The sequence below is a fragment of the Physeter macrocephalus genome, chromosome 19 (genome assembly GCF_002837175.3).
Source record: "Physeter macrocephalus isolate SW-GA chromosome 19, ASM283717v5, whole genome shotgun sequence".
Lineage (NCBI taxonomy): Eukaryota > Metazoa > Chordata > Mammalia > Artiodactyla > Physeteridae > Physeter > Physeter macrocephalus.
In genome coordinates, this window is record NC_041232.1 from 17,396,463 (window position 1) to 17,407,679 (window position 11,217).

Genomic DNA, 11,217 nt, shown 5'->3' on the forward strand with positions numbered 1-11,217 from the left:
GGAAGCAGGGAGGCTGTTGGAGTCATCCAGGTGAGTGGTTACAGGGATTTGATCAGGACAGTTGTGCACTCCCTGCAGTCCTGAGCTGAGGGAGGACAGAAGACTGGACATGAATTCAAGGAAGAAGTTTTGAATTTTGGTTGCCATTTGGGGCTAGACATTCTAAATATTGAAGTAAGATTGTATTTAGGACTAAATGACCCTAGGACTGTCTTTTACCTAAGAATGAGCAGAAAAGCCATGCACAGAAAAGTCAACCTTTCATCCAAGGGTGGGCATAGGTTACCGAGAAATAGGATTTATGAAGACATCGGAAGGCAAAAACCAAGTTGCATTTTATTCAGTGTTATCTCAATCCAGCCTCGCAGCGCCCCATGAGGTTGGTGTTCTTACCCACCCAATTTCACAGACGAGAAAAGGGAGGTCCAGCAAGGAAGAGTCACTTGCCCTCCATCATCCAAGCAGCAGGCAGCAGAGGTGACATTCTATCTCACCTGACTCCAAGTGTCCCTCCTTCCCCAGAGCCAGGCCAGGAGACAGCAGGAGGAAAAGCAGAGGGTGGTCGGTGGACTTCAGCACGCCTAACCATGCTCAGACTCTTCACTGGCAGGGAACCCATCTCTCCCATCCTAGTAATAATTCTCGAGGTCAGTGGTTCTCAACCTGGGATAATTTCCCCCCACAAGGGGACGGTTGGCCGTGTCTGGAGACATTTTTGGTTGTCACCATCTGGGAGAGGGTTGCTTCTGGCATCTGCTGGGTGAAAACCAGGGACACTGCTCAATGTCACGCAATGCCCAGGACAGCCCCTGCCCCATAAAAAAGAACGATCTGGCCCCAAATGTCAACAGAGCCAAGGCTGAGAATCCTGGTCCAGAATCAAAGCCCTGTGAACACCCGTGGCTGTGTCAGGAAGGCGCGGGGGCCCCAGCCCTGCCAAGCTGTGTGAGCTGAAGACATGTCGAAAGGTCCTTCACCCAAGAACCCCAGGTAGGGTGACTAATGAGCTGGAGCGCGGCCTTAACACAGCTCCAGGGCGGGGCGTTAGTGACAGTTTTGGCTGTCATGATGCCACGGTTTCAGCAAAGGGGACTCAGACAGGCGGGCAGAGGAGTGTGGAAAAGCTAGTGGGGGAGGTCGGGGCAGCAGCTGTTGCTGGAATCTGGGCCTCACCAAGAGGAACAATGCCCCCGGAATGCCAGGCACGCCACCAAGACAGCTGAGCCTGCGGGGCGAGCAGGCGTGGGCAGCGGGCATCTGAAGGGCACCAGTAAAAATGGAATTGTCTGGGTGCCTCAGTCCCCCCACGCAGGCAAGGCAGATGACTGAGGGCTAAAAATACCAGGAGAGGAAAAGCCACCAGAGGGTTGTCTGGCTGCCTGGGACCGGACCTGACCTCTGGGCTCCCTGGGGGTGGTGAGAGCTGGGACCTGGATCCCTAAGGCCCAACACTGGAACAGCAGAGTGAGGAAAATTGCAGTGGTGAGCTGGGACCTGGATCCCTAAGGCCCAACACTGGAACAGCAGAGTGTGAGGGAAATTGCAGTGGTGGAGTCTCACATTCAGGGTTCAAATCTGCCAGGCACTAGCAGTGAGGCCCTGAAGTGTGACTGCTCTTCTCTGAGCCTCAGTTTCCTCATCTGGAAAATGGGTCCAACACTACCAGTACCTCCCTCACGGTGTTGTGAGCATGAAATAAGATGATGGGTAAAGCTCTTAGGTCAGTGCCTGTCACACAGGGAGCTCTAAATAAGCAGGACAATAATGATTTGATTTCTCTGGGGACCTCAGTTTGGTGAGCTCACGGTACAGTGGCTGGGTGGTGGTCCCAGTGGGCAGGCCTGCTTTCCCCGGGGCCTTATTACCTACCCCCAAGGATCCAGCACAAGCCTTAATGTCCCCTCCAGACCCAGCACATGCCTGCTCACACTCAGACAGCTCATCTTTGTCCTTCCTACACCACGAGGTTGTCACTAAAGGCAGGAATAACTCAACAACTCAAACATGTCCAAGTGTCAAAGATCATCTTCCCCCAAGAGCTCTGCCCAAGGGGCCTGGAGGGTAAGGTTGGGGCTGGCGTAGGAAACAAGGCTGGAAAGGTCACCAGTAATAACTCCCCCCCCCACACACACACACACGCATGCGCGCACCCATGGTGCACATACTCTGTGCTGTGCCTGGCACCACGCAACGCCATTCACACAAATTGCATGAGTGACGAAATGGGTGGTACCTGGGACAGTGCCTGGCACAGGGCGAGCACACAATAAATGTTAGCTGCTGTCATTAGCATCACAATGATCTAGTTTTACTTTAAAAACAAGCTTCTAAGGTCAGCACTATTGTCTCCCCCATTTATAAGTAAAGAATCCGAGGTTCAGGGTAGTTAAGTCACTTGTCCAGGGCCCTACAGTCAAGGAAGTGAAGATGCTGACCTGGAACCCAGCTTTCAATGGACCCTGACGTACCATTCTGGTACATCAGGGTCAAGTGGTAAAATATCTTAACTATTGGGCCAAGGAGGCGAGAGTCCCTCCTCAGGTAGTGGGGAGCCACTGAGAGTTCGGGAACATGCACAGCTCATCATCAGAGCTGGGTATGGGGGGAAAGTATTGGAGTGGGGGGGTATGTGGAAGGCAGGGGTGGAAAGGCAAGAGAAGAGCAGCCTCAAACAAATCGAGATCTACTACCATAGGCCAGACCTGGGGCAGGACGTAGGGGAAATGGATTTGCAAGACCTGACAGGGGCAGAATAGACAGACTTTTTTGCCAGTGGGGCAGAATCAGGATGGCTGAGGATTTTGGTCTGGTCGTTTTAATTGACAAAGAGTTTGGTAGAGCGAGAAGAAAGAATGAATTCATGCTTGAACATACTACCTTTTTTACCCCACCTCCCTGGACACGGCCGACAGCCAGCACTCTAGAATAAGAGCTGACATTTACTGAACACTCACTGTGTGCCCAGAGTGTTCTAGCACTTTGCAAGTATGGGCTAAGTCATTCAAACCTCACAAGAATGCTGGGAACACCTGGAAATAAGGACCTCTATTATACGCATTTCACAGATGAAGAGACTGAGGCACAGTCTGCTGATGCCGCCTGCCCAAGTTGCACTCAGTACACAGTGGGTGCCCCATCACTGTGGCTGCCCCATCTCTGATGGGCACAAAGCTTGTCTACCCAGGTCTGACTTGTTGGAAAAGCCACCTTCCCCGCTTGGTGGCTCTCGCTGACACCTGGGGGCCCTGACACAGAAAGATAGGCGTTATCACTTGGGGACGGAGCCAATCAGCCAGCCGGCTTTGGGATGGCAGGGCCTGGTATGCCTTTGTTCTGTTGGGAGATGGCTGACTTCACCACCCGCCTTAAAGGGGCATCTTGCCCAAGGCAAGGTGACCCGCTAAACCAGTTTGCTTCCAATGATATCACAGTGAGCACATACATGGCACTTTCCTGGGCCAGGTTCTGTCTTAAATATTCACATGTTACTAGATTAACTCTTTAATTTACTGATATTAATATATGTACTCATTTGTTCCACTGAAGAGTTTTATAAAACAACCATACAGAGAAGAGTTTCCTTTTTACCTTAGAAGGGATATAAAGGCTTAGACTTGAATTCCAGAAGCTAAAGAGAAAAAAAGTACTTACAAAGGAAACAAATTAAAAAATACCCCCCACCGGAGCTGGATTAAAACCTTTACATGACTCAAAAACAGCAAAGACACCAACTCCCACCACCTCATAAGAAATGCAAGATAAAAACAGTATGAAATGGTCAAGCAGGCGTAAAAACATCTCGCGATGTTCTGATTTTCCCTGCGGTGACTATTTTAATCCTTTTTAAAAATATATCTAATCCTTTCCAAAAAAAAGTTTGTTGGGTTTTCCTTTGTTTTTTTGTCAACACCACTGCTCAGCTGGTGTTCTGAGCATGTATTAAGTATGTCCGCTGCATGACCTGGCTCTGCCACCAGCCTCTCGCTTGGCCACAGATGGGAAGACATGTATCCCATCCCCATCAGTGAGGCCAGGGTGGAGGACTTCTCAAAAGGTTTCCAAGGCGCATCGTGGAGTAGAAAGGTCCAGGTGGCTGGTGTGTGTGTGTGTGTGTGTGTGTGTGTGTGTGTGTGTGTGTGTGTGTGTGTGTGAATATCATTAATGTGAAAAAGCGTATTAGTATGTGCATGTATGTGCATGATATGATATTAATGCAAAAAATGTATATTTGTGTGTGGAAATGAGAGCAGTTGAGAGAGTGAGAGAGAGGGAGAAGCTGAGATGCAATCCTGAAACAGATCCTGGAACAGAAACAAGGGCAATGGTGGAAAAACCAGTGAAATCCAGATGAAGCCTGGAGTTGAGTCAATAGTAATGCACCAACATCAGTTTCTTAGTTTTGACCAATGTCCATGGTAACATAAGATGTTAACATTAGGGGAAACTGAGTGAGGTGGACATGAGAACTCTGCAACTTTTCTGTAAATCTTAAAATTAAAATTTTATTTTAAAAAAGTCTGGAAGGAATTTCCTGAAGTTCTAGAATGGCAAAACTAATCTCCAGTGCTACAGGTCAAAAAACAGTTACTTTTGGGGGGTGTGGACAGGGACGTGGCTCCGGGAGCTGGGATGTTTTGGGTCTTGACCTGGGTGGTGGTGACATGGTGTATGCATATGAAAAACTCACCGCACTGGGCACTGAAGAGGCATGCGCCTTATTACAGGTGTATCTCAATGTTTAAAAACCAAAGAATTAAAAATATAGTCTAAAAGACTTTACATCAAACCACAAACACTGGTTCCCTCTGGGGAGGATTTGGCTGAAGTGACAGGAAGATTTTTAGTCAAAATATTTTTGTAGCATTTCAAACTGTTTTATGGTAAGAATGTATTCATTCACATTGTACTAATTTAACTTTTTATGGACATGCACACAGAGAAGGGCACAGATCATGAAACTGCAGCTCGATAAATCTTCCCAAACATAACACATCTGTGTAACCAGCACCCAGATCGAGATACAGAACATTCCCAGTGTCCCAAAAGACCCCCCAATTACTCACTGTTTATCTCAAATTCCAATTTAACTGGGCATTCTATATATATATATATATATATTTTTTTTTTTTTTGGCTAAACCTGGTAACCCACCCCTAGAGGCCCCTCACAGTTATGAACTCCCACTGTTCTGACCCCTAACAGCACAGATCCATTTTGCCTGTTCATCCATATATTGTTTTGAAATTTAAAATGTTAATGTTTACCTTAGAAAAATATGAGGAGCAGTGATCATCAGCAAAGAATCAAAGGCTTATAGGAATCCAAAGTCTCCTTACCCATCTCCCCTCATTCCAAGCCCCCTTTTGCCCATTGAAAACACAGTCAACCCAGCCAAAGCTGTTGGATCCAAGTTCAGATGGGGACTTTGACCCTGAGACACTCCATGTCAAGGCTCCAAACGGTCAGCGGAAAAGGACTATTCTTCCTTCAAGGACTTCCCTTCCCCCAGGTTAGACCACGTTTTCCAGGCCTGGGGAAAGGTGTTCCCAGGTCTAACAGCTAAGCACCCCAAAACAATCACAGTGGCTAACATCTATCGAGGGCTCACAATGCTCTATCCTCTTTGACCCTCATGACAACCCTATGAGGCGATGCTATTATTTTCCCCATTTTACAGATAAGGAAACAGAGTCAGGAGGAAAAAACCTGCCTGAGATGACACAGCTGGCCTGAATTCAAACCTTGGTTTATCTGATTCCAAAACCCTGAGCAGTCACACTAGGCCATCTCAAGGAGAATCAAAAGCAAATATTCTTCCTGTCCTCAATCTGGCAGATGGCCAATTCCTGGGACCTGGGGTTTGTGGGCTGCAGCCCCCTGTTCTCTGGCTCCTTGCTTCCAGCATTGTCAAGGAAAAGTCTGATGTCATTCATATTTTTTCCACAGGAGCCTCGAAATGTGTCAGGTTTTCTCTTAATCCTGGGAGTTTGTGAATTTTGCCAGGATATACCTTGGTGCGTGATCTTTTCCTCATCCATCCCGCATGGAGCTTGGGAGTCCTTTCAATCTACAGATTTCATTCTCTCCTCAGCTGAAGAAAATTTTCTTGTATTACTTGTTTAGTTTCAGCCCCTCCTTCTGGAACACTTATGGTTTGCCTCTCTTCATTATTTTCCTCCAAGATATTTCCTGCACACCATCTTCCAAACCACTACGTGGATTGCAACAGGGACCCTCCTTGTTGACAATTCATCTAGTTAAGTTCTTAGTTCAGAAATCAGGTCTTAAAGCTCCAGGATGTCATTTTTGGGTTTCACTGGTATTTCTCTATGTTTGTTTGTTTCAGTTTTTGTTTTATGTAGTAAGCCAATATGTGGGTTTTAAAAAATAATCAAATTAACACACTGCTACATTTTCAAAACAGAAGATTATTGTGCCATAGGCAGTTGAACATAAATTCTTACTTTTCTCAAATTGAAGCTTAGTATGTCTGACTCTCCCCTTACCCGAAAGAAGTTTTACTGACATACATCAGGCCTTAAGAACAGGACCCTGCACAAAGGGGGGCACCAATAAATATTTAAGTAATTCATGTCCTTTGAAACTGGGGTCAAAATCATTCTTGCTTAAAAACAGTATACATCTATTTGCACTACTTATATTTTTTCCCTCTCCTCACGCCTTTTTAAAAAAATTGTCAATGGGGGGCTTCCCTGGTGGCGCTGTGATTGAGAGTCCGCCTGCCGATGCAGGGGATACGGGTTTGTGCCCTGGTCCGGGAAGATCCCACATGCCGCGTGAGCCATGGCCGCTGAGCCTGTGTACCCGGAGCCTGTGCTCCGCAACAGGAGAGGCCACAGCAGTGAGAGGCCCGCGTACCGCAAAAACAAAAAAAAAATTGTCAATGGGTAATTTTTAAAATTACCATTCAATAAAATTGACCTTTTTTCGTGTACAGTTCCATGAATTTTAATACACTTAAATTTTATTGTTGTAATTAATATTACTCAGCTGTTGCTCTGTTTCCTCCTGTGCTCACTAGATGTGGGGGGCAGTATAAAACTCTCCAGAAATGTCCATGTCCTAATCCTTGGAACCTGTGAATATGCTACCTTACATAGCAAAGGGGACTTTGCAGATGTGATTAAGAATCTGGAGGCGGGGAGGTTACTCTGGATTATCCAGGTGGGCCCAATGTAATCATAGGGGCCCTCAGAAGACAGAAGGGAGGCAAGAGGATCAGAGAGGTTGAAGTCAAGAGACTGGAGTGATGCATCCACGAGCCAAGGAGTGTGGGCAGGTGTTAGAAGCTGGAAAAGGCAAGTATGGATTCTCCACTAGAGCCTCCAGAAGGAAAGCAGCCCTGCATTTTCAATTTCTGACCTCCAGAACTGTGAGATTAATAAATTGGTACTCTTTTAAGCTACCAAATTTATGGCAATATTTTTATAGCTGCAGTAAGAAACGAATCCACTAGGTTTGTTTTCTGATTGTTCTAGAATTTGCTATTCTGATTGTTCTGCCTAGTGTTCTTCTCTCTGGCTTCTGTTCAGGTGGGCAGTTATTTTTCTCTTTGGCTGCATGGAACTTAGGTCTGATTGCTGGACACTTTTTAGCTGTAGGAATCCCACCAGCAGTAGAAAGCTCTCAGGCCCCGTGGGACTGTGTTCCTAGGCAAGTTGCCTTAGCCAAGCCAGCCTCGAGGATAGAGAGGCCTCAGACCACCCACGAAGCTCCCTCCCCCGATGCAGGTTGAGGTTGATGCTGAATCGTACCCCTGAATGTCTACACAGACCCAAACCCCAAGTCTTCCCGGATTGCCACTCCCAGGGCCTTGTCCCAGGGCTCTGGGGGACTCCCCACTGCTGGCCCAGCTCACTGACCAGAGGGGTATTTGGGTCTCCAACAACAGAGCCTAAGGTCGAACCCAGCCTGTGGGCCCAAGTCCTGGCAGCCATGTGACTCCATGCCCTACTCAGGCCACCATGTTCCCAGAATTACCCTGACATACGCAATCTCACTTAATCCTCTCAACAGCCTTATGGGGGTTCGTGTACTATTATGGTCTCCATTTTCCCGATGAGGAAACTGAGGCCCTGAGAGACTTATTACCCTGACTGAGACCCCACACCTCTAGCTATGGAGCCACAACTCTCCCCGCAGCACCTTCTCCCAAAGGCTCAGTTGAATAAAATATGTCTCGGAGGACCCAGCTATACGGATGCCCTTCAGGGACACCACCCACCTCTGGAGGGCCTGAGCCCATCCTCACCCCTGAACCAGGGATCCTCCACCCTCACCATGCATTCTACACATCCGCTGTGACTGCAACAACCTTTTCGCTTGGCCATTTATAGCTACTGACTGCTCGCACAAGCGTTTTAACGAAAATCCATGGGGTGCCTATTAGCTAGGGAAACATTTGTTCTGGTGTTGTCAGAGAAAAGCTCTTTTTGACCTGTCTGTGTGCACGTGCATGTGTGTATAAGTGTGCATAAGTCTGTGTGTAATATGTGCCTCTGTGTACGTGCACGAGTGCATGGGTGTGTTTTGGTCCGCACACAGACGTGTGGGCGTGTGTGTGTGTGCGTGCGTGTGGGTGCAGGTGCCCACTCAAGTGTGTGTACCTGTGCCTGTGCCCATACAGGAAAACACATTTTTTGTTATTAAAGATTCTGTTAGAAGAGGCTCCTGGGTAATTCTAACCCATGTTAGAGAGGTAAAAACTCACACCGTTTTTTTTTTTGGTCATGGCAATAAATGATTCTTGGGTTTGCACCCCCAAAATTGAAAATTTGTTTTCGCCTGAGAAAGGAAGTGAGTGATCACTGCCATTTACTGAGGACCTGCCTGGGCCTCATCGCCACTCACCCTCTGGAAAATCGCATAAGGAAGGTTTTCTTTATGTGCTCAGAGAGGTAAAGTCACTTGCCCAAGGTCACACAGAGCCCACCAGTTCAAATGCAATTTTGTCTGACGTCCAACCCTGAGGGCTCAATCACTCCACTCCACTGCCTCAAACTGCCTAAGGTTGAATGAAAATGTTCTAACAATCCCTACTCAGGCCCTTGGCAAGGAAAGCAAAGTCTGTGTTACTTGTTTATTAACTACCTTGTTCATTCCTGGGGGCCAAGGATCTTCCAGTTTTCTCCAGCAACATCCACAAAGGTTTCAGCACATCAGAGTAACTGAGCACATATTTGTGGATTGATCTGGTTGATAGGATCTCGTTCCGGGGTGCTGCCTGCTGGTCTTGCCCCCGAATCAGATTGTCCCTGGCATGGGCAGGGACAGATGTCCCCGGGGGCTGGTTAGACAAAGGGTCTCGCTGCTGGGAACTCCCTGTTGCTCCCCTTGCGTCTGGAATGAAATCCCAAGGCCATACCACGTGATCTGCCCTGCCCACCTTGCTGGCCTCACTTTGCGCCCCGGCCCACACTCGGCTCCAGTCACACGGCCCTTCTGCTCCTCAGAGATTCCCAGTCTGTCCTCCTCCGAGGCTCCTGCCGTCCCGTGGCCAGAAGCACTCTCCCCCAGTCTCTGCTCGGTACTCCCGCCCGGCACTACCCACCTCTCTATTTCATCTCTCTGTAACATGTGTCACTGTCTGAAATTCTCTGGGCTGCGCATTTGTTTACTCTTATCCATCTACCCGCTGCACACAGCGTCATGAGGGCGCGGAGTTTGTCACTCGGCGGCAGCCTCCCACACTAGCCCCGCGCGTGGCGCAAAGCAGGCTCCACAGAGGCGGTGACCGCTGGCCCAGCCATCGGCCCTGGGGCCACACCAGCAAGGACAGGACAGCTGAGAGAATGTTCTGCTTCTTAGAGGCGTGGACTCTGGAGCCCGTCACCCACGGCCGCTAAACAAGGCCATGACTTGATTCCAAGCCCTGACTTCTCACTCCTTGGATCCCAAGGCTGCCCGTGAGGCCACAGGAGGAAAACCACCCTGAGGGAGATTAACAACCACAGCGCCCGGCGTTCTGAGAGCAAACGGCCTTTCCCAAGGCCCTTTAAGAGCCCGGACTCCGGAGGCAAATGAGCCTCAGATCCACTCCCAACTTCACTGCCTGATTCCAGGCAGCTCGTTTTGCCTCTCAGCCTCAGTTTCCTCATCTGTGAAACGGGGACACTGAAAATAAGGTGGTCTCTACCACACAGGGTGATGAGAAATTTAAATTGGAACACGAGACGTGTACACAGGCACTCCGTGAGAGCTGTTATTTCTTCCTTCCTTCCTTCCTTCCTCCCTCCCTCTCTTTATTTTTGGCTGTGTTGGGTCTTCGCTGCTGCACGCGGGCTTTCTCTAATTGCGGCGAGCGGGGGCTGCTCTTCGTTGCGGTGCGCGGGCTTCTCATTGCGGTGGCTTCTCTTGTTGCGGAGCACGGGCTCTAGGCACGCGGGCTTCAGTAGTTGTGGCACACAGGCTCAGTAGTTGTGGCTTACAGCCTCAGTAGTTGTGGTGCACGGGCTTAGCTGTTCTGCGGCATGTGGGATCTTCCCGGACCAGGGCTCGAACCCGTGTCCCCACATTGGCAGGCAGGTTCTTAACCACTGTACCACCAGGGAAGCCCGAGAGCTGTTATTTCTTCAGTCAATTAACACATACTCATTGAGCAGCTGCTGTGTGCCTGCCAGTCACGAGGTTGGAGCCAGGGAGAGAGTGGTGAGGAAAATAAAGAGGACCCACCCTCCGGAGCTGTCCACTGACAGTGAACAAAATAAGTGAATTGCATGGTATGTTAGAAAGTGGTAAATTCTGGGGAGAAAAACAAAGCAGAGAAAGGTCTCTGCAGGGCAGGGCTAAAGGGCTATTTTAAATAGGGTGGTAGGGAGGTCTCACTGAGAAGGTGACGTTTGAGCAAAGACCTGAAGGAGGTGAGGAAGGGAGACTTGCAGATGTCTGACAGAAAAGCATTCCAGGCAGAGGAGACTGCAGGTACCAAGACCCTGAGGTGGGACCCATGCCTGATAATGTTAGAGAATTTTAACAGTCTCCCTCCTTGACATTTTCCTTCTCAAAACAGACAAGCACAAGTGCTGACCACCCCAGCGCTGCAGAAAGCGAGCCACATCTCTCCCCACGCACCAGCCGCCAGTCTCTTTAACCTTGAATGCCTTTTTGGGTCTCACGTGTCCCTGGGTGGCGAGTGAGCTGCCCTTACTTCAGAAGAACGGCATGGGGCGGGCGGGGGGGCCTTAGGTGGTGTCCGCC

At 48.9% G+C, this 11,217-nt stretch overlaps 1 protein-coding gene across 1 annotated transcript in view; it reads right to left on the minus strand.

Moving 5' to 3' along the window:
* Positions 1 to 11,217, minus strand: part of CCDC63 (coiled-coil domain containing 63) — a 118,964-nt gene that overhangs the window by 62,115 nt on the left and 45,632 nt on the right. The gene's annotated exons all lie outside the window — the stretch shown is intronic.